Below are 24,942 nucleotides of genomic sequence, written 5' to 3' on the forward strand. Positions count from 1 at the left end.
TGAAAAAGTTGGCTTAAAGCTCAACATTCAGAAAACTAAGTTCATGGCATCCGGTTCCATCACCTTCATGGCAAATAGATGGGTAAACAGTGGAAACAAATGATTAAAGACGAAAGCCATGAAAAAAGTGAAAAAGAATAAAGATGACAGAAGATTAATTTATGTTGTAAAGAAGACATTAAAAATTAAAATTTTCTTGGGCATCTCCTCCTAAAATGCCAGGGGAACAGGGTAGTCTATAAATGGAGAGATATCTGCTGGTATGGAGGGAGTGGCTTTGTGGAACTTGGTGGAGACTGAGAAGGGGTCAGGTTCCAGAATGACTGGTGGGATGGGTTAGTATGAGGAGGGGATGGGGAGGGAGAAAAAGAGGATTAAGCTATCAGGGGACTAAAAGCGAGTTCCTAAACCCAGCAGGGTCCACTCTGAATCTCATTTTCATAAAAGATGTTCAGAGACTACTTGCCATTTCCTCTTTCACCATGTTAAAATTTAAAATAACTAGCTGGTGGTCACTATTTTTAAAGATTAAATAAAAACAACCCATACCCCTCAATGCAGCCTCGGCAAAAAGAATAACTGTTAAATGTTGATAATTCTCTTAGGAATACAGGCTCCCTGGGGAATGGTGGATAAACAAGCAACAAGAATAAGAATGATCTTGCAGCTATACAACTTGTAATAGAAAGTTGCTCATGGTTTTTCACAGGTTCAGGAGCTGATATCCTTAGCAGGTTTAAAAATAAAAAAGAAAAAACTAGCATGAAAGAAAGAATTGGGATAAACTGCTTAAGGATTTTTACAAATGACTCAGTTTTGAATAGACTATAGGAGGTGTAACTTTTGGTTTGGCTGATACAGAATAGTTTCTTTCTTTCTGTAATGTGTGAGTCTCCTGTTCCCCTTAAGATATTTAAATCTCCAATACCGTTACTAAAAAATCTACTTCTTTCCTGCAATTTCACTTAAAGAAAAAAAAAAATTCCTTCCCAAAATAGCAAAGACAACAATGCGAGGAATAATCCTTCAGAGTCTGAACAGATATTTCCTGTAGTTCACTTGATGTACTAATCACAAAGTTAGGAATCGAAAGGAAAAAAACACCACTACTGACACTTACCTTCAATAACAACAAAACACAGAGCACGCCACTCCTGCCCTACCCTCACCTCCCCCCAAAACAATAAGACACTCCGTGCGACATGACTGAATATTACAAAAAATAAACTCTGAAAGCTGTCAATACCTGGAAACGTGAATATTAAGCAGAGTAAATGTTCTTCATAATAACAATGTAAGTAAATGAGAAAAGCCATTATTCTAGAATAAAAGCTAGAAATAATCAAATTGGATCTGTTCAATTAGTTGTATACTTAGATTTTTTAAAAAAATATTTTACTAAACTTATTAAAAGTATTTTGTCATCGTGAATTTGAAATCCTATTTCCTTATTCTCATTCCCATCTGAAACAAGTATTTTTGCAATGTCGTTTTTTCAGAAGGTAATTATGATATTTTAACAGAACACAAAAGATGAGCAAACAGTATAAAAAACCAAGTACAAAAGAAAGAAACGTCAAGCACAAGCAGTTTGTGTATCAACAAGCTTAAAGACAGCCAAGTGCCCCCATCATCTCTTCTAAAAGAGTTCTAAAGAAGAGAACTTTTAGCCAGTAAAACAACAGCCCTCAGGATAAAAACCACATTCCCCAGTCCCCTCACAGCTAGGTGTGGTCAAATAGCGGTTCTGGCCGATGCGGTTTGGACAGAAAGAATGTGTTTAACTTCCAGGTCCTGCTCTTTAAGGGGAAAAGCACGTCCTCCCTTTTTCTCCCTTTCTGACAGCTGAAATGGGATTGTGGTGATAGCCATCTTGGACACAGACTGATGGCCAGATCCAAGAACTGTGAAGTCCAGAACAGAGAGAGCCCAGAGTCTGATGACCTCACGGGGCAGAGTGGCCCCACTGGTGCAGACTATTACATAATACAGAAATCAACTTCTATTGGGTTTAAGCACCTGTTATCTGGGGTTCCTCCTACAACAGTCAAACTTGAAATCTAACAAGTACACAGTAAATGAGATGACTTCCAGTCTGTGACAGCAAATAATTGCTGCTACTTGATGTCCCCACCAGAACCACAAAACCATGGCACTAAAACTGTTAAAAGCTAATTTAACTATTAGATAGGTAAGACACAGCCTTATAAGGTAAGACATAGCCTTATAAACTCTTCACTGTTAATCTTCCTGATGAATCTTTTTACATACTCTATCTTACAGAAATGTGATTTTGATCCAGGCTGAATTCTTTTAAAGTAAATCTAGTTTACTTATTTAAGATCAAAACATTGCAAACCAAACTCTCTGCAAAATTATCTAAAAACACACACTAAAAGTCTTGAACTGGACTCATCAACATACCGTGTGTGTTACACATTTCTGATAGCTGCTGTTCCCATGAAAGGTTTTTAGCATAATCAGGATGGCATTTCTGCACTGTGCATGCATGCCTGCTCAGTCATGTTCGATTCCTTGCAATCCCATGGACTGTAGCCCACCAGGTTCCTCTGTCCATGGGATTATCCTGGCAAGAATAATGGACTGAGTTGCCATTTCCTACTCCAGGGGATCTTCCCAACTCAGGGATCAAACCTGTGTCTACTCCGGCTCCTGCATTGGCAGGCAGATTCTTTACCACTGAGCCATTTACTACATGGCTCAGTGGTAAAGAATGTAGGAAATGGGGAGCTCATTTATTACACTGTACTTGTGTTTATTTTTATTCTTAAAGTTAAAACAGTGATCATTTGATACGCTGAGTTCCCCATCAAAACTTTACCTAAATAAACTCCTAGTTAGAAATGGATGCGTGAAGGGCTTCCCTGGTGGCTCAGTGGTAAAGAATCTGCCTGCCAATTTAAGAGACACAGGTTTGATCCCTGATCCAGGAAGATCCCACATGTCATGGAGCAAATAAGTCTGTGTGCCACAACTATTAAGCCTGTTCTCTAGAGGCTGAGAAACACAATTACTGAGCCCCTGTGCCACAACCACTGAAGCCTGTGCACCCTAAAGCCTATGCTCCACAACAGGAGAAGTCACTGCAATGAGAAGCCCGTGTACTGTAACTAGAGAGTAGCCCCCAGTTGCCACAACTAGAGAAAAGCTTGAGCAGCAACGAAGACCCAGCACAGCCAATAAAGAAATAAAATAGATAATTAACACAAATTCCAATAACCAGTGTGACAAATGTTGAAAGACAACAGTCTGGAAATAAGCAAAATGTTTGAGGAATGACGTTTTCCCTCTGTTTACAGACTAAGAGCTTGCTATACCAGAGCCATTAGTAACTCCAGGAAATTCTCTGAGCTTCAACCAGAGCAATTCTGTGTTACTGCTGCTGCTGCCAAGTCACTTCAGTCGTGTCTGACTCTGTGTGACCCCATAGACGGCAGCCCACCAGGCTCCCCCATCCCTGGGATTCTCCCAGCAAGAACACTGGAGTGGGTTGCCATTTCCTTCTCCAATGCATGAAAGTGAAAAGTGAAAGTGAAGTCACTCAGTCGTGTCCGACTCTTCGTGACCCCATGGACTGGAGCCTACCAGGCTCCTCCATCCATGGGATTTTCCAGGCAAGAGTACTGGACTGGGCTGCCATTGCCTTCTCTGCTGCTGTTACTGGGTATACTCAATCGTGCTTCAGTGTAAGACTCTGAACAAAAACCCCTCACCTTAGCCAAAAGATTTTAAAACTACCTAAATATAGTTGGTAGGCAAAGGGCAATAGGTATATAGTTACCATTAAAAAGAAAGCTGTCAAAAAATGGAACAAAGTATTAATAAATCATTGGAAAGACCTGACTTGATGAAAAGAAGTAATGAGATTACTGTTAAAAAAAAAAAAAAAAACATTAAGTTTAAAATTTTCTGGCGATGTCCTAAAGTTGGACAGATTTAGATTATAAGCCTCGCTCATACTTATCAACTATATCTCTTTAGACAAGTTACTTAAGTTTCCTGGGTCCTTGCTTTTTCCATCTGTAAAAGAAGGAAACCTGTACTTATTTCATAGGACTATTAACAGGATTAAGTGATTACCTCTGCAAAGTTCCTAGCAAAGTGCTTAGTCCAGAGGTGGTATTCAGTCACTCAGTAGCTAAGTCCTCTCTGACTCTTTGCAACCCCATGGACTGCAGCACACCAGGTTTCCCTGTACTTCACTATCTTCCAGAATTTGTCTGCTCAGATTCATGTCCACTGAGTCATTGATGCCATTCAACCATCTCATCCTCTGTTGCCCCCTTCTCATTTTGCGCTCAATCTTTCCCCACATCAGAGTCTTTTCCAGTGAGTCGGCTCTTTGTATCAGGTGGCCAAAGTATTGGAGCTTCAGCTTCAGCATCAGTCCTTCCAATAAATATTCAGGGTTGATTTCCTTTAGGATTCACCAGTTTGATCTCCTTGTTATCCAAGGGATTCTCAAGAGTCTTCTCCAGTGCCACAGTTTAAAAGCATCAATTCTTCGGTGCTCAGCCTTCTTTACGATTCATCTCTCACATCTGTACATGATTACTGGAAAAACCAGGGCTTTGACTATATGAACCTTTGTCAGCAAAATGAGGTCTCTGCTTCTTAAAACGCTGTTTAGAATCAATAAATGTTATGCCCCTCCCTATCCACTCTGCCACCAAACATCAGAATTTCAGAACAAATTACAAACAAAAGAATTCTGAAGTGGGTTGTATGCCTTTTTGCAATGGGTGATATCTATGTTGGAAATGAGCTAAAAACACTTCCCTGGATGAAACTGTACACTTACTTAAAAATTTGTACATCTGTGTTGAAAGCAGCATTATTCACAACCATAAAGTAGAAACAATCCAAAAGTCCAACAACTGACAAAGGGATAAAAAAAAAATGTGGTATATCCAAACACAGAATATTATCCAGCAATAAAAAGGTACACGTTGGGCTTCCCGGGTGGCGCAGTGGTAAAGAATCCACCTGCCAATGCAGGAGACTCAGGAGACATGGGTTCGATTCCTGAGTTGGGAAGATCCCCTGGAGAAGGAAAAGGCAACCCACTCTAGTATCCTTGCCTGGGAAATCCCATGGACAGAGGAGACTGGTGGGCTACAGCCCATGGGGTTGCAAACAGTTGGACACGATTAAGTGACTGAGCATGCATGCATATACACACACACCCAGGTACATGTCACAACATAAATGAACCTTCAAAACCTTATGCTAAATGAAAGAAGCCAGACACAGAATACTGCATTTTGTTTGACTCCATGGACACGACTCAGTGACTGAGCACACACATTTACGTGAAATATCCAGAAGAGTCAAATCCATAGACAAAGAAAGTAGAGGGGGCAGAAGGCAGGGGAAGCAACAACTAATGGATACGGGATTTCCTCTCGGGGTGATGAAAGTGTTTTAAAATTAGACTGCAAGAAAGGGTGCACAACCCTGTGAACTTACTGAAAAACATTGAATTGCATACTTCAAATGGGTCAATTATGTGCCACATGAATTATACCTCAATGAAGCTTTTAAACAAACCTCACTGCATCTAAAATGTCATGAATCAAATCACAGCTATTGAAAAAAAAAAAAGAAAAGAAAAGAAAACGAAAATATACCATCTGCTAGAAAACAGACAACACTAGAGGGTTTGTGTATATAAAACCTCTAATGTCATTTTATAATGTCTCCAGCAGTGTATCATGTTTACTTCTTTCAACTCATTATATGCAACGGATGCCTTATCTCCTGTGTGCCTCCAATGATACCAGCTATGTGCCACACTTGGGAAAACTGAGGAGAGCCACTCAGCTTACATCTCTTGTGGAACTCTAATTGATAAACATTCTTTTAAAACAAATAGAAGAGTTATGAAAACTGACCACATCAACAGACCATAAAGTAAGTTATAAACATTTCAAAGTACTGCTAAACCTACAGACCACTTCATCTGTCAACAATACAATATAAATCAATAAAAGATAACTTTTTAAAAAGACCAGCTATAAAAAACTCCTCTGTTGTGCCATTTACTTGTATTACACACTTGCATATGCAGTAAATGTATACTGCCACTTAATAATGTTAGTTCACAAGGAAATAGCTGAGGCTGGGTGTACAGTTGCATACTGCCAACAGACTTCCTTGTTATATCTAATACATCTGTTTCTCAAAAAATGTATATAACCAATCATTTTTTAGGAATATTTGGGAATCTGCTATTTAAAGCATTCATGGAGTAAGTTTTTTGTATTATAAATAATTATTGCCTAACTCATCTGCACTTAATTGTTTCAAAAGCTTATTCTGTATTTAGCAGAGTATTCAGTACTGCATGAGATGCAAAACAATGCAGAGAAAGGAATGTGGTGCTCTGGTCAGTGCCAAGGTCAACATTTCCCCAAAGTGTTCTTCTAATTCAGCAAGCCAAGGCCTGGAACCAGTCCATGGCTTTATCATCATTGTGGATTTATCCTTGAGCAGTTCCTGAGAAAAGACCTCCACTGGGTCCTATCTCAGCAGAAAAATGGGACCAGGCTTCAGTTACCTGAGGTGACCAAAAGGTGACCAAACTAGCTTAAAAATTTGAAGGACAGCCAACAATCTTCCTCATCACTAAAACGGAGTGCCAAGTCATGGCTCTCCCCTCTCTTTCCCAGGCCAATGTCACTGAACCACTTGAGCCTCTTTAGAAAGACCTAATGCACAACTGCTTGCTTTTTATTAGACTAGAGCAGTCTTCACATGAAGACAAAGCTAAATGCTCGTTTCTCGGACTGTGATGTGCTCTTCTGCTGGCTCACCCACTCTGCCTATCCCTCTTCTCAGACCTGGACATATCAAAGGCAACATTATATTCTTTGCTAATTTATACAAAGGCATGATCTTGTCAATCTTGTCAGCGGTCTCTTTAAACTGACATCACTTGTTTGTTTGCTTGAGAAAAATAGTTACAGCAAATAGGAAGTACTGAATTTTAACTTGGATACCAATTGCACTGCTGATGTATTATATACATAGACTTTGATACAACCATAGCATTTGTTGAGTATGCAAATCCCTGCTCTATTTCTACCTCATCTCTTTCTTCTAACAACAGATTCCTAGAAAGCAAGATGGAAACTATTGACATTTAGTAAACTAATATACAAGCTTTAACCTATGAACTTGCTCAAGGCTGACAAGGAGGATTTCCAGAACTCTGAGTGTTCCTCTGTGATCCACCCCTGAGTGGCTCACAACAGGAGTGAGAGAACTTTCGTTCTCTGATCACAGGATCATTATGTTCAATTATATAAGAGAAGCAATAACTGTGGCAACCAGGAGAGCACCGAGCAGAAAACACAGTGGGTGAAGACTGTGCCCAGCACCAAAAGCACATGCAACCACACTCGGGCTCTTTAGAGGTGTGGCACGAGCAGGGCAGGATTTAAGCGTTAGGATAAAAGCAACAGGTTAATTACGAAGCAGAGTGTAGTAAGAACGCCTAGAGACATTGCAAAGGCCACCAAAAACATCCCACTGTGAGGTACTGCGGCACGCTGGTTAGTGCCCCAAACCTGGAGCCAGATGCTTGGATTCGATTCCGGGCCTGCCACTTACTAAAAACTGTTCGCAGAAGCAAGAGAAGTGTCCACTGAACTGGTCAAGACGTAAAAAGCCAGTGTTTGAAAATCTTAAAATACATAAAATATAAAAAGCAAAGATGCTTTAAAAGGCTTGCTCTGGTCAGCCTGTTTCCCACACTTTGTACTCTCCACATAAACACAGGGAGGCACGCACATATGTAAGTGTGTGCTACGCATCTCTCCTTCAGCCACTGGCCCCTGGGCTGTGCCGGAGCAGCCAGCCATTCTCTTGTGGAGCTTGGATCTGAGGGACAGAAAACTACTATAAACAAAGTGGGTGGATGAATTACACAGAAATGTTAGAAGGAAGAGAACGCTTTGGAAAAAGAAAAATTTCGAGGAAGGAAAGCAGGGTCTGGGGGCTCAGCAGGCATTAAACAGGACAGTCAGGCAGAACTCATCTGAGAATGTGAGAGCTGAGTAAAACTGGAGGGAGGAGTTAACCAAACAGACAGCTTGAGAAGAGCCTTCTGGTCAGACTCTTCCAGAAGGAGGAAACAGCTATGCAAATCAATGAACTGAAAACCCCAAACACACTTCAAACTTTAACACTAGAAGCAATGATCAGCCTTTTTCCCAAATAATCACTCATCTTTGGAAAAATACTTTTCTGAGAGGTTTAAAAAAGACAGATAGGAATGTCTGGATTTTATAGAAATATTTTTAAATTAAAAATACTAATTATCATGGTTAATCTGAACAGGTAAGTGAATATTGTCCTGAACAACCGCCCCACGGTGGCGAGAAGGGAGCCTGCAGGCAGCTACGGGCAGGCCAGGCTCGCAGGGCCCCGCCTCCCCATTCGTCTTGTCAGGCCTGTTCCACCTGAGATTCCAGGGAGCGAACCTTCCCCCACCCGCTATCAGACCGCTCCCCCACACAGGAAGCACATCCAGCTCGGGACCGGCAGGAGGATTTGTTTTTCTCATCTGTAAAGTGTTACTCACACCCACACTCATTCACACTACAAGGGCTTTTCTGTGGGAAATAGTGATCAGCGTATTCTAATAACGAAAATAGTAAATTCTAAAAAAATATTTTGCCCTCATCAGATACTCTTGCTTCCCTTGTGGCTCAGATGGTAAAGCGTCTGCCTACAATGCAGGAGACCCAGGTTCAATCCCTGGGTCGGGAAGATCCTCTGGAGAAGGAAATGCCAACCCACTCCAGTACTCTTGCCTGGAAAATCCCATGGACGGAGGAGCTCGGTAGGCTACAGTCCATGGGGTTGCAAAGAGTCAAACACGACTGAGCGACTTCACCTCATCAGATACCAGCTAAAAGGGACTAAAGGGTGGTTTTAGAAATCATTTGAAACATCAAAAGATTAACTGTCCCGGTCAAATGAACTGGCCTGGTCATAAGTACATAACTGAGGGGCAGAGACGTATTTCATTCAAACATATACAATTCTTGAATTTATTTGTCTCCTACCCTGAGTAAATGCTAACTGCTAACCATCATGAAAATGGCTCTTACTGGTTCTATAAACTGATACCATCTCCCAGCCATTTGAGGTAGCTTACTAATCAAAAACAAAGGTTCCCAATATTTCAGTTTTTTTTTTCCTGTTCAGTTGAGCTGCAGGAAATGGAAGCAGTTGAATGTGAATGTAAATACGGATGTCCTTACAGAACTGCTGTCATAAATTACATGATCAGGAAAAGAGCAAAACAATACAAAAGATCATAATCTCAAAGTCTCCTACTGCCATCCCAGAAAACAGGTCATTTTTATAGAAATGGTGTTGATGATAACAGTTAAACTAATAAATAACGACCAGTGACTCCAGTCTCCCTAGGCAGAGGCTATAATCACACTCCGTCAAGCTTTCTGTTACATTCTAAGGCTATCTGGCTAATATGAAGAAATAAGGAAATCAGCACATCCTTTCAGGGGAAACAATTGTGCAGTGTTCACAAGTCTGTAAAACATTTATATGTTTCAATCCGATACTTCTTCTAGGAATCTACCCAAAAGAAAAACAGAAACCTGTCCACTCAGTGTTATTTTTACAGGGACCAACTCTGAACAGTTTTAAGAAGTATTTTAGAACGTTTTATATTGGGCTTCCTGGGTGGTGCCAGTGGTAAAGAATCCACCTGCAACACAGGAGATGTAAGAGTTTCGGGGTTCGATCCCTGGGTTGGGAAGTTCCCCTGTAAGAGGGCACGGCAACCCACTCCAGTATTTTTAACCTGGAGGATCCCATGGACAGAGGAGCCTGGCGGGCTACAGTCCATAGAGCCACAAAGGGTCGGACCTGACTGCAGGACTTAGCACCCACGCACATATCCAGCAAAAAAAAATGTTCATTAAGAATTCCTCTAGCAGAAAGGCACTGTCTTTGTTTAGGAAAAAACTTCTTAAATATACAAAGTAGACAGTATAGTACAGTGTAAAATGCACAGGTTCGGGAATAAAATGATCCGGCTGGTGATCTGGTTCTATTCTTAACTACTGATAGCTGTATCACTTCGAGCCAGTCAGTTCCTGCCCTCTGTTAAGTGTCCTCATCTGCAAAACAGGGATGTGACTAACCAACTTACCTTCTTCATGGTAATTTCTGTGTGTGCCTGTGTGAGCAAAGGAAAGGAATAAATGGATCTGAACACCTCTGGAAGTTGTTAGTAAAGGATCATTATCACCATCATCCAAGTTGCAAATGAAGGAAAGAATAAAAAAGTGCAAAGAGGTACTTTTTTCTCAGTAGACAAAGGAGAACAGGAAAGCAGGATGCCTTGTAAAATTACCTACTTACGGATGACCAGAGAGGTAGAACAATGGTGTTCAGGAAGAATCTACAATTGGACAAGGATACATTTTAGAGCAATGAGAAGCAGATGAAAAGCCAGGTGAGATATTATGTTCCAAATACCTACTTACGGATGACCAGAGAGGTAGAACAATGGTGTTCAGGAAGAATCTACAATTGGACAAGGATACATTTTAGAGCAATGAGAAGCAGATGAAAAGCCAGGTGAGATATTATGTTCCAAAAGTCTCGTGGGGTGTGAATGGCGGTGGAGAAGAAAGGGATGTGTGTGAGGGGTGGGAAGCAGGCTGACCAAAGAACTTGTGTCAAGATTCTCCGGAGGATTTTAAGGCCAGGATTAAGACAGTGAACAAAGTTCTGTTCCAGAAGAGTGCATCTAATGATGCAGGCGGGTTATAGCCAATGTTCCTGAGGCACTACATTATCACTGCCTTAGTTAACTGGACTACGCAGTTTTTGTAAATCACCAGGATTCCCAGTCTGTCCTTCCTTTAAAGAAAAAAATCCTGTGCTCACTAATGCAGAAACAGGTAGGTGTGGATGACTTGGTGGCATTAAAGAAAGGAAAATAACCCAAACTCATATTTAGAAATTACCTGAGTTATTTCTTAATCTGACATCAGTCAGTCACATGGCTGCTTTGGACCCAACCTGACGGAATTATATATGACCATGAAGAGGAAGAGAACAGAATGGGAAAGACTAGAGATCTCTTCAAGAAAATTAGAGATACCAAGGGAACATTTCATGCAAAGATAGGCTCGATAAAGGACAGAAATGGTATGGACCTAACAGAAGCAGAGATATTAAGAAAAGGTGGCAAGAATACACAGAAGAACTGTACAAAAAAGAGACCCAGATAATCATGATGGTGTGATCCGAAATCTAGAGCCAGACATCCTGGAATGTGAAGCCAAGTGGGCCTTGGAAAGCATCGCTACGAACAAAGCTAGTGGAGGTGATAGAATTCCAGTTGAGCTATTTCAAATCCTGAAAGATGATGCTGTGAAAGTGCTGCACTCAATATGCCAGCAAATTTGGAAAACTCAGCAGGGGCCACAGGACTGGAAAAGGTCAGTTTTCATTCCAATCCCAAAGAAAGGCAATGCCAAAGAATGATCAAACTACCGCACAATTGCACTCATCTCACATGCTAGTACAAGTTAAGTCGCTCAGTCATGTCCGACTCTTGGAGACCCCATAGACTGTAGCGTACCAGGCTCCTCTGTCCATGGGATTTTCCAGGCAACAGTACTGAAGTGGATTGCCATTTCCTTCTCCAGGGGATCTTCCCAATCCAGAGCTCGAACCCAGGTCTCCCGCATTGTAGACAGACGCTTTACTGTCTGAGCCACCAGGGAAGTAGTAAAGCAATGCTCAAAATTCTCCAAGCCAGGCTTCAGCAATACGTGAACCGTGAACTTCCTGACGTTCAAGCTGGTTTTGGAAAAGGCAGAGGAACCAGAGATCAAATTGCCAACATCTGTTGGATCATGGAAAAAGCAAAAGAGTTCCAGAAAAACATCTATTTCTGCTTTACTGACTATGCCAAAGCCTTTGACTGTGTGGATCACAATAAACTGTGGAAAATTCTGAAAGAGATGGGAATACCAGACCACCTGACCTGCCTCTTGAGAAATCTGTATGCAGGTCAGGAAGCAACAGTTAGAACCAAACATGGAACAACAGACTGGTTCCAAATAGGAAAAGGAGTACGTCAAGGCTGTATACTGTCACCCTGCTTATTTAACTTATATGCAGAGTACATCATGAGAAACGACTGGAAGAAACACAGCTGGAATCAAGATTGCTGGGAGAAATATCAATAACCTCAGATATGCAGATGACACCACCCTTATGGCAGAAAGTGAAGAAGAACTAAAGGGCCTCTTGATGAAAGTGAAAGTGGAGAGTGAAAAAGTTGGCCTAAAGCTCAACATTCAGAAAACGAAGATCATGGTATCCGGTCCCATCACTCCATGGGAAATAGATGGGGAAACAGTAAAAACAGTGTCAGACTTTATTTTGGGGGGCTCCAAAATCACTGCAGATTGTGACTGCAGCCATGAAATTAAAAGATGCTTACTCCTTAGAAGAAAAGTTATGACCAACCTAGATAATATATTCAAAAGCAGAGACATTACTTTGCCAACTAAGGTCCATCTAGTCAAGGCTATGGTTTTTCCTGTGGTCATGTACGGATGTGAGAGTTGAACTGTGAAGAAGGCTGAGTGCTGAAGAATTGATGCTTTCGAACTGTGGTGTTGGAGAAGACTCTTGAGGGTCCCTTGGACTGCAAGGAGACCCAACCAGTCCATTCTTAAGGAGGTCAGCCCTGGGATTTCTTTGGAAGGAATGATGCTCAAGCTGAAACTCCAGTACTTTGGCCACCTCATGCAAAGAGCTGACTCATTGGAAAAGACTCTGATGCTGGGAGGGATTGGGGGCAGGAGGAGAAGGGGACGACAGAGGATGAGATGGCTGGATGGCATCACTGACTTGATGGACGTGAGTCTGAGTGAACTCCGGGAGTTGGTGATGGACAGGGAGGCCTGGTGTGCTGCGATTCATGGGGTCGCAAAGAGTCAGACACGACTGAGCGACTCAACTGAACTGATGTTCTGCAAGAGTGCTCACTTCATGCCACTGGGAGGGAAAAAGGCTGCTTGTCAAATGTGATAAAGAAATCTCTGAAGGGCTGAAAACAACTAAGCCAAGGAGGATAACCATCCAAGAAACCTTATGTTCATTTGCAACCTTCTCCCTTAAATGTGAGTACTGGCTGTAATGTAACATATACTTTATATTCACAAAGAAGATTGAAAAGATAACTATAAAAGAGAAGCTCAAATATTATTAAAGCACTCTACTGTTTAAGTTAAACATTTATCACACACACACTCTGTGACGAAGCCCAGGATAGCGCAGGAAGAGATCCGTGAGACCCTCCCTCCCTGACTCCAGGGGCAATTTCTCCTGACACCCCTCCGCTCAGAGGCCCTCAGTCTATCAGACATCATGCATCCCAGAGCCACCCTCTGACTCAAAGAGATGCTCATTTATTAATCACACTCCTCCAGGAACAGAAGACCACAGCGCTACCTACTATGGTTCTAAGAAGAAGATAACATTCTCACTTTTACCCTTTTCCCTCTCTAGAGTAATCAGAACAGTGAGCTGTTATCTATAAACTCTGAGTACCATGTATAAATTAAATCATTTACATGAAATTCCATAATGCTGACAAAGAATCCGAGCATTTCAATATAAATGCCAGGTACAAGTAAATTTATTTACAAAACAGAAGTAGAGTCAGGGGCATAGAAAACAAACGTGTGGTTACCAGGGGATTGGGGCAGAGCAAGGTGGGAGTTGGCAGGCGGGGAGAAAGATAAACTGGGAGATTGGAACTAAAAATACCTACTACCATATATAAAATAGATAACCTAAGAGTCTGCTATACAACATAGGGGACTCTACTCAATACTCTATAATGGTCCACATGGGAAAAGAATCTTAAAAAAAAAAAGTAGATATATGTGTAACTGATTCACTTGCTGTATACCTGAAACTAACAATATTGTAAATCAACTATATGGCAATACTTTTTTTTTAAATTAGATGCCAGATCTTCAACCACCTTTGACTGAATTAAAATAATTTTTACAGTGACATAAGAAGTTATGTTGTCAAATAAATGGTGGATTTCCTATTCCAATATGCACCACACAGGCCTTTTAAAAAATGAAGTAAATCGATAAATGCTGATATGGAAAGGGCTATAAGATAAACTAAGTGAAAAACAAAGTACAAAAGACTCCTATGGTGGAGCTCCTCCATGTAAAGAGTGTATCTCTGTGTGCATATGCTAGTTTGCCTAAAATACAAATTAATAGGAAGATTCACAAAGATTGGAAAATGTGTCAGTTTTAAACTAACTATTAACAAAAAACACCAGCTTAGATAACTTTCAGAAGAATGTAGTGGAAATTTTTACTAGTCAAGTATAAATATCTAACTATATTTAAAGCAAATACTACCTCTTCTATCATAAAAAGTAAAAATAAGCAAGTTTCAAAGAAATAAAACTGAGACAAGCGATAGCTATTTATAAAACATGCAAATCAGATTTATCTAAATACCTTGGGTTACTGAATCTTCAGTCTATTTTAGTGCCAACTGGAAACCGTGTTTTTTAGGATCACTTGAATCAAGTCAACACTCTGAAAGTCTCCTGGTCTTGGACACATGTCAAAGCTCTAAGATACAATAGCCTTGGACCGGCTGGACATAATAATGATCACCATCAACTGTCAATATATATGGCTTCTGTTATCCTGTTTTACCACCATGCAAAACAGACACAATCTAACTCATATAGTCAAAACTTTGTCTTTAGGACCCTCTCCCAATTTCTCACTTTTTCATTTCTGCTTATGATCCTTAGTTTATATTTGAAAACAAATTCTATTCCTGCCAAAGGTTTTATTTTATATCTCTCTCTTTAGTTTCTAAGTCGTGTCCAACTCTTGCAACCACATTAATTGTAGCCTGCAAGGCTCCTCTGTCCTTGTGGTTCTCCAGGAAAGAATACTGAAGTAGGCTGCCATTATATAAAGCCCTGATAAGTGAGATTAAATTCTTGTTACACAAATCAAAGTCTTAAAGCCATAGAGCTCTCAGGCTGGAGTATTCTGTGTAAGACGTTAGCAACTACTGGCAATATGCAGTAGAATTACTCAGCTTTACTGACACTGTAAGTAACTAAAACACAGAAGGAAAGAAACCATGTTGGAGAAAATGACTGGAGTTCTGACATCACAGAGGCACAAAGAAATTCCACCCTGAGGGCAGAAGAGAGAAGGTTGAGAGTAAAAGGGGAGAAGGGAGGAGCCCTTCAGTACATTTCCAGGAGGCCAGGTGCCAGAGGCCACTTATTTCATTCCTCTCTCATTTTTACTTTGCTCTATCTGGTGATTTTTCTTCTGTGAATAAATAAATATTACAACATAAATCAATACACAGCCTTTTGGTTAATATATTCAATTGTCACAAAGAAAGGAAAAAAACATACATGAGCAACACGGATGCAACATTCTCAACGGCCACATTAAGCAGAACTGTGGTGTACTTGATGTTTTCTGATAATAAAACCTGACCAATTTACTCTCCAGCCCTAAATATATTCACCGATACATAAAGGGATAGGTACTTACTAGCTATGTGTACTACGAGCTTGTTAACCTGCATTTCCAGTGCTAGCACGGTTTTACTCTCATTAGAGCCAACAGCTGCCAAAGTGTTATTCCTTTTAGACCTTGAACTCAAGCTCTGTGATAACTGATGCAGCCAATTTAATTTAATGGTACTATGAAAATAATTTTTTTTAACATATCAAGTTATTCAAAGTAGAGCTCCTCCCTCTCAATAAGAGAAAAATGTCAAAAGAATTACAAAAGAAAACCAGACGAATTACATGACGGCTAAACCTGAAAGGTGGGAGAATCCCCTGGAGGTCCAGTGGTTAGGACTTAGCACTTTCCCTGGTCAGGGAACTAAGATCCTGAAAGCTGCAAAGGAAAAAAAAAAGGTGAAGGATGGGTCACCAATTCTGAAAGGCAAGCCCTTAAAGGAGTACGTCAAGGCTGTATATTGTTGCCCTGCTTATTTAACTTATATGCAGAGTACATCATGAGAAACGCTGGGCTGGAGGAAGCACAGGTTGGAATCAAGATTGCTGGGAGAAACATCAATGACACCACCCTTATGGCAGAAAGTGAAGAGGAACTAAAGAGCCTCTTGATGAAAGTGAAAGAGAAGAGTGAAAAAGTTGGTTTAAAGCTCAACATTCAGGAAACTAAGATCATGGCATCCAGTCCCATCACTTCATGGCAAATAGATGGGGAAATAGTGGAAAACAGTGGCTGACTTTATTTTTCTGGGCTCCAAAATCACTGCAGATGGTGACTGCAGCCATGAAATTAAAAGATGCTTACTCCTTGGAAGGAAAGTTATGACCAACCTAGACAGCATATTAAAAAGCAGAGACATTACTTTGTCAATAAAGGCCCATCTAGTCAAGGCTATGATTTTTCCAGTGGGCATGTATGGATGTGAGAGTTGGACTATAAAGAAACCTGAGCACAGAAGAATTGATGCTTTTGAACTGTGGTGCTGGAGAAGACTCTTGAGAGTCCATTGGACTGCAAGGAGAGCCAACCAGTCCATCCTAAAGGAAGTCAGTCCTGAATATTCACTGGAAGGACTGATGCTGAAGCTGAAACTCCAATACTTTGGCTACCTGATGCAAAGAACTGACTCACTGGAAAAGACCCTGATTCTGGGAAAGACCTAAGGCAGGAGAATGGGACAACAGAGGATGTGATGGTTGGATGGCATCACCAACTCAATGGACATGAGTTGGAGTAAATCTGGGAGTTGGTGATGGACAGGGAGGCCTGGCGTGCTGTAGTCCATGGGGTCACAAAGAGCAGGGCATGAACCGAACTGAATATTATCTAAAAACCAGCCAGGCAAAATAAAAACACCAAAGCATCTAAATTGATATAAGACCAAGACAGACAAAACATTTAATCATATATCAAACAACGTTGGTGGTGGTTTAGCAGCTAAGTTGTGTCCTTTTGCGACCCCATAGACTATAACCCGCCAGGCTACTCTGTCCGTGGACTTCTCCAGGCAAGAATACTGGAGTGGGTAGCCATTTCCTTCTCCAGGGGATCATCGCGACCTAGGAATCAAACCCGGGTCTCCTGCATTGCAGGCAGATTCTTCACCGGCTGAGCTACAAGGAGAATACCTATTAATGTATGTTATATTTGAGCTGGGCTAAACTTTTAAAATACATTTAGTATTTCTAATGTACTTTTCTGGTTTGAGAGTTAATGTTGAGTTCTTGGATTAATAATCTGATGACTTCACACTTACTGTAAAACCTTTTCATTGAGTAAATATGAATTTCAATCTATTTGGTTCTGTGCTCTAATTATTAAGGCAGTAGAGAAGGGTTGGTTAAATAGATAAACGTGCTCAATCATGTCTGACTCTCTGCGTCTCCATGGAGGATCAGAGGGTGCCAGGCTCCTCTGCCCGTGGAATTATCCAGGCAAGAATACTGGAATGGGTTGTTATTTCCTATTCCAGGAGATCTTCCTGACTCAGGGATGGAACCTGAGTCTCTTGCACCTCCTGCATTGGTAGGCAGATTCTTTACCACTAGCGCCACTTGGGAAGGGTTGGTTGGAATCCAGCAGCTCAAGAGTTGAAACAAAGGGGTGTGTTCCTAACAGGAACTACTGATTTTCCTGATACTGCCTACACAACATCTCCATTTGTGGCCTTAGGTGATTCACTGATCTCTGATAGGTTCTTTTTCATATGCAAAATGGGTGGTGTCATTTGTAAGACTGGTGGTTTAGTCACTCAGTCCTGTCTGACTTGCTGCTCCACAGACTGTAGCCCCCCTAACATATCTTTAATGATAGCTGCTGCTTTGGGTTTACCATAAAGTCAATGTGTTCTACATTTCTAGAAGACTAAATTCAGCTCTGGTCTTACCAGGACAATAAGTCTAAAGCTATACATAAGTTCTAATTAGTGTATGAGTGTTAATTTCAGCAAGAAAAGAAAGGTTGAGAAAGATTGTAGGAAAAGCATAAAACTCAAGTTTTAGCTCAGACTGAAATTCAGTTACCTGCTAAAGAGAAAAAGAGTAAAAGATTTAAAATAACACACACCAGATGGAAAAACAAAAAGATCAATATAATAAAATCTTAGAATAGCTTCAGGTTCAACAATTAGGCATTAAGTTCAGCCAGCAGCATCTGGTCAAGCCTTTGTGGAGAAATGAGACAAATGATTAAGTTCCTACTATTTGAAAAGGAATTTCCTACGTGGGCTCTGGTGCATAAACAGACTAAAATTTTATAACATTAAAATATGATCAATCTATACTTTTATATTAAAGCCTAAATTCCTATTAAAGGGGGAAAAAAAAAAGCTTTCACTGGAAATGATCACAGTAATGATTCTCCAGAAACAGGTACTGTAACAATTAACCCAGTGAGTCACTCCTTGGCCCACAGCTGTGAACCTCAGTCGTTTCTCCAGTGGGGGCGACAAACGTCACCTTTCCTTCCTTCAAGAGAAGGAAAGTGAAAGTGAAGTCACTCAGTCGTGTCCGACTCTTTGCGACCCCATGGACTGTACCCTACCAGGCTCCTCGGTCCATGGGGTTTTCCAGGCAAGAATGAATACTGGAGTGGGTTGCCATTTCCTTCTCCAGGGGATCTTCCCGACCTAGGGATCAAACCTGGGTCTCCTGCATTGTAGGCAGATGCTTTACCGTCTGAGCTACCAGGAAAGCCCCCAGGACATTACTCTATCTCCTCCAGCACCTTACTTGCTTGCACCTGTTGCAAGTCAGGAAAAAGAAAGAAAGCAGCATGAGAATCTCAGAAAATAATTACTCCTGGTTAGCACATATTTCAGTGTTAAATCACTCAACTGTCCTGATGGTGTTAAATCACTCAATTGTTTAAAATTTAGGGAACAGGAAGAATCCTCCTCTGGCCCAGAAGAGCCCCTGTTCGCCTGTATCTACAGATACCATCACTACTCTTCTAACTCACCAACCTCACACCCTTTGCACTTCCTCCAATACATCAATTCTGCAGGACCCCCGCCCCACCAACTATTTCCTGTGCCCAGGAACACACCTTCCCCAGACTTTCTCATAAACGGACTTCCTCTCATCATTTCAGGTCTCAGCTCAAATTATCACATCTTCAGAAACAATGTTTCTCATCATCCTAGAAAAAATGGAAGTCTGTTACCCCCCCAGCTTTATCTTATGTTATGGCAATTACTTGCTAAGAAGTTCAGCCATTTTAAGTCAACCAGCTGGACTATCACAATTTTAAATTAACAGACATGTAGCAGTCACTTCACTCAGTCAAACGACTTCAAAACTCCTCAGCCTTTAACAGAAATAATACAAATTCTGAACATTAAGAGATTTTTCCCTGATATGTTACGTCACCAGTCCCCACTCCCCCTCCACACTTACAATGTTCTACAGAAACAGACACAAAATCCAGATGGACAGCAGGGGCCATACACATAGAACCCAGCAGCTGGGTTAAAGGATGGGATTCTTGTCAGGATGGTCTTGTTACGGGCGCCTGTTCTCCACAACTCAGGGAATAGAAAGGTACCTCATTCAGGTAGCATTACTTTAAAAAGCTCCTCCTGATCTTCAGTAAGGAAAGAACTCTGAACCTTGTTAAGCACAGTACAGCAGAAGCACCGACACTAACAAAATTTCTCAAGCTACTTTGTGTGTGCATGCTCCGTGATGCCTGACTCTGCTACCCCATGGACTGCAGCCCACCCGGGTCCTCTGTCCACGAGATTTTCCAGGCAAGAATACTGGCGGGGCTTGTCATTGCCTTCTCCAAATCCGCATCTCTTGCACTGGCAGGTGGATTTTTTACCGCTGCATCACCAGGGAATATCTACCAATGTATTATTTCAAGGTTAGTTTTCTCTCTTTGCAGGGGGAGGGTCTGGGTAACTGAACATTTATGCCTAGCTTTGCTTTCATTCGTCAGTATTCTATAGCTACCAAAATAAAGTCTAAGGCCATAGATTACATTTTTATAAACGTCAATGGTCCCAAGAGACAATTTTTCTTCCAAATTTCTTTCCCATACCTTGTTTTCAAACACAACTAGGACCAAGTTTAAAGTATAGTACAACTTGTTTTTCTACTCTCTGATGGACCTCAAAAGAGAAATGTAGGCAGAACACTTGCAATATCTGATTAAGGAAACAGAAAACTTAAAAGAATCTGTACGAAGAGCAGAAGAGAGAAGCACAGGTGGCAGGCAAACTTTACGTGTATTTCCAGCTTTCAAAAATGAAGTGGAAAAGCTTTAAAAGTATTTTTAGGGTTGCTGCTTCCACATAAGACCTCCAAGCATAGGGGACACTAAGGAGAGGAAGAAAATCTGAAAACAGACTAGGACTGAACTAGTGCAACAGTACTGGCAACTTCCTATGTGACACGAATCACTTCTAAGCACCTCTATTACTTAAAATAAAAAGATGGTAGTCTTATTTTGGACAGAATCTAACAAACTGTCCCATGAAAAATATTCCTTTCTTGTCAAAGATACATCCATAACCTCTAAAAGAAAACACATCCGAAAGAAGTGGTGGTCGAAAGGTAATTTTAATTATTATTATCTTTTTTGAACTGAAAGCAAACTTTTTTTTTTAAGTGAAGAAAAGAAAAAGAGGGAGAAAATTTACGGAAAATTTCTGAACAGAAGAAAGGTGCCAAGACGCAGAGGAAGAAAAACATGGGGAATAAGGAACAAAGGGCCTCGTCGGAGAGACCAAGAATTGGTGGAGAGCCTGAATCACTTTGTCTTCATGCCAAGGATGAAGAGGGGAGAGCTGGTACTGGGGGCACTGGAGTCTGGGGAGCAGAGTCAAGTGTGAGCTGTGAGGAGGTCCATACTCCCCTAGGTCAGGCACCCCTTTCCTGCTGCTGTCCCAAATCCCAGGGAATCCCCAGCCAAGGTTCTGATGGTCTTGGTGGGAGAGGGAAGAGGAGACAGAGGTACCCACCAAGTCTTAAGAGTAAAGTGTGTAAAAAGTAATTTTAATTAACTAGTCATCATGTAAATGTTTTAATAAAGTCCATAGGGCAAGTGAAGGGTGAAATAAGAGGGTGGCCTAAAGACTAGGCGTCAATAACAGAACATCCACAGAATCTGAAAGATCAAGGAAACACATATATTAAACTATCATGCTGTACATACTATACATGAGTATGAGGAGAGAAAAAGGGTACAAGAAGAGACAAGGAGCTTCGACACTGTGTCAAGCTCCAATTTTATATGCAAGTCAACTGGCTTGACATATTTCCAACTGGTGGAAGAAAGACACCTTCCTAAGGTGCACACGTTTGAAAGCAATGTGGCTGCATCTGGAAAACAGAGAGACCGAGGAGCAGGCCAGCTTCAGTCTTACCCAATGTGTACTACTCACTCCTATCACACCTCTGACCTGTGGCTCAAAATCCAAAGATGCAGAAGATATACATACAGTGAAAACACCGTTCCCTCTCCTGTTTTCCAGTCAAGTTCGTTCCTGAGAATCTGTCCAAAGATGCACATACTACAAGCAAAAGCACTTTTTCACATGGGCAAATTTTGATATAGATGTTTACAATGTTTTTTGAAAAGCAGTCTTTGTTCTAACTAAACTCACTAGCATCACACATATCCATACATTTCAACTTTTCTATCAGGCTGACTGCAAGACTTTTTTTCGGGGGGGAGGGCAAGCAGTATGGCTTGCGGGATCTTAGTTCCTCGACCAAGATTGACCCTGGGGCCCTTGGCAGTGACAGGGCAGAGTCCTAACCACTGGACCACCAGGGAACTCCCGAAGACATTTTAAGTATCAAGAGAAGTGGGCTTCCCTGATGTCTCACACTAAAGAATCTGTCTGCAATGCAGGAGACCAGGGTTCGATCGCCGGGCCAGGAAGATCCACTGAAGAAAGGCATGGCTACCCACTCCAGTATTCTTGCCTGGAGAAGTCTATGGGCAGAGGAGCCTGGCGGGCTACAGTCCAAGGGGTTCCAAAAAAGTCGGACACAACTAAGCAGCCAACATTTTCACTTCCTTTCATCAAGAGAAGTGGTAGAGTGAAAGTGCTGGGTTATGAAGTCCGGGTTTTTGCCTCAATTCTGTGTACGTTTGGGAAAGTCCCACCATTTCTTCAGCGCTCTCCCTTATCTCTGTGGCCACCTCTTGAGGCCAGGTCACCTTCAGCTCCTGCCTGGACCTGCCCGGTCCCTCCACATCGTCCAAAATAACCCACTCTCTTGCCTCCTCCAGGCCATTCTACTCAGGGCTGCAGCTGACATAACTTTAAGTGCAAATCTTGGTTTTATGTGAATACTGAACTCTCATGCAATCTTTTCACCATTTCGGTGAAACCAGGCACAGAACACATCCACAGCGTCCACAGTGAGGCTGGCAGTCTTCAGAGCTCCCTTCCTGAGCTGGATTCCTTCACTCAACACATGAAAAGACTGGAGCCCACAGAGACAAAGTAGGTAGGCCACATCCTGAATGCCACGTGGTTCCCAGAATGCCACGATTATGTGGAAATCTAAAGGTCATCCACCCACTGATGAGTATTTACCAAAGGTCAGGCACTGTGCTAGCTTTCAGGAACTTTGGTGAAGAGGTGAGACCTCTGACTTCTTAGAGCTTATGTTTCTAGATACAGTTCTAGAAAAGCAGCACACACCTGAGAGGGTGTTCTCTCACTTCACTGGAACCCCTTTCAAAATGTCTCCTCTTCCAACCACTGTCTAGAACACCATCTCTCACTTCACTCCACCTGCTTCATCTGTCTACACAGCACAGATCACCAACAGAATATGATATATTTGTGCTTCATCTGCTTGCCCACTAGCTGGAAGCTTCCTGAGTGTATCTACCTTGCTCACTGCTATCTACCCCATGCCTAGAACAGTGTCAAGCACAGAGGAGGCACTCCATAAATATTTGCTGGAAAAAAACAGGTAACGTGACAAGAAGAGATGGAGATGGGCAAGTAGCCACTTTGGGAAGGGTGATCAGAAAAGGGCTGTCAGACAAGGTGACACTTAAGCTGCAGCCTGAAGAACAGTAAGAAGAGTCAGGAATAGATCAGTCTATGGAGAAGGAACAGTGAGTGTCAAGGCCCTGGGGCATGAGAGATCCCAGTGTGAAAGGGGCAACTTTGCCCTGCATAGTGAGGGAGGGGAAAGCAGTAGCCAAAGCTAGAGAAGCAGGCAGGACCCTGAAGGCTATGCTAAGGAGTCAATAGTTTATCCTATATGCAATGCCATCATTAAGAACTAAGCAAGGAGTTACATGATATGGCTGTGTTTTTCACAGAGCACTGCACCTCCTGTGAGCAGAACAGTGTACAGGAGACAAAAATGAAAGCAGAAGGACCAATCAGGAAACTCCAGCAGTTTTCCAGTTGAGAAATGACAGTAATTTAATGGTGAAGTACAGACAAAGAGAAGTGAAGATACTTGAGATATGTGTAAGGTAGAACTGATAAGACGTGCTGATGGGCTGGACGGAGACAGGGAAGATACAAGATGATTTCTAAGTTTCTGACTTGTGCAATTGGGTGTATCAGGATCTACTAACTGAAATGAAAAAGGGTTGAGGGGGAAAAGCCAGAACTTTGTTTTGCACCAATGAAGCCTGAGTCATAGGTTCCTGATCTCCAGGTGGAACTCAGAGGACAGGTCAGGGCTGAAGCTACATGCTCAGGAGTCATCAGCATAAAGATGACACTTAAAGCCATGGGAGTAAGTGAAATGACCAAGGGGAAAGAGTACAAATAAAGAGAAGTGAGGCCCAAAACTGAGCCTGGAGGCATTCCAGCACTTAGAGGTCACGCAGAGCACGGAGGCAGTAAAAGAGAAGGAGAAGGACTGGTCTATGAGACAGAAAGAAAACAACTGGATTCTATCACAGAGGACCTGGGGGCTCTTGGCAAGAATGGTTTCAGTGAGGTAGTGAGGAACGGAGCCAGTACTGAGTGGTTCAAAGAGTGAATGGAAGAGAAAAAAGGTAGAAGAAAGAATAGACAACTCTTTTGAAAGGTTTAACCGTGAAGGGGAGAAAAAAATGGGCCGCTAGAAATCAAGAGAGATGAATTTAACAAGGGACAGTTTCTTTCTACAGATGGGGTGCGCCAGAGCCTATCTGTCCACTAACAGGGATGCTCCAGCAGACAGGGGCAGCCTGAAGATGCGAGGGGCAGAGAGGGGGCCAGAGAAGCAGCAAGGGCCCTGGGAAGGAGGCGGGGCACTCAGAACAGAGGGAAGGACTGTGATGTGGGTGGAGGGTCAGGAGACGAAACAAGCGCTCGTTCCATTATACCCAACCGGAGGGAAATGAGAGGAGTGGCCCACTGCCAAAACAAAAACCTCTGGATGAGGAGGAGGGCAGATGAGGGTGTCCTTCTAGACAGATTCTTATATTCTCAGGCAAGCACCAAACAAAGCCATCAGCTGAGAGAACAGAAGTCTGTAAGGTTTGAGGGAAAGGTATGAAGTACTCTTCTTAGAACCTGAGAAAGCAAACTTAAAACTGGGCTTCCTGACAGTGATGAATCCCATTTCAGACCGTGGTTATGTCAACATGGAATTTCAGGTAAGACTTCCTGTACATGGTCAATACTTCCTTCAGTCAAGGTTGTTATTCAAATTTATACCAAGAACTAGGTTTGTAATATCATCTTGGGAAATCACTGATCTAATATAAGTAAATGTCCCCTCTCCCACCAAAACAGAATATTACAGACTCTCTACACATTCCCAGGATTTCAATCAATCATCAGATCATCAGCATCTTTAAAAAAAAGAGATCAGACAACAAACCAAATAGAAAA

General features: G+C 41.8%; 1 protein-coding gene and 1 non-coding gene across 2 annotated transcripts in view; one reads left to right on the forward strand and one right to left on the reverse strand.

Moving 5' to 3' along the window:
- DIP2B (disco interacting protein 2 homolog B) overlaps positions 1-24,942 on the reverse strand; it is a 229,737-nt gene that overhangs the window by 128,809 nt on the left and 75,986 nt on the right. The gene's annotated exons all lie outside the window — the stretch shown is intronic.
- TRNAC-ACA (transfer RNA cysteine (anticodon ACA)) lies at positions 8,725-8,796 on the forward strand. The gene has a single exon. It is a non-coding gene; the product is annotated as a tRNA-Cys (tRNA).

Source organism: Capricornis sumatraensis, chromosome 4, assembly GCF_032405125.1.
Source record: "Capricornis sumatraensis isolate serow.1 chromosome 4, serow.2, whole genome shotgun sequence".
In the NCBI taxonomy this organism is placed as follows: Eukaryota; Metazoa; Chordata; class Mammalia; order Artiodactyla; family Bovidae; genus Capricornis; species Capricornis sumatraensis.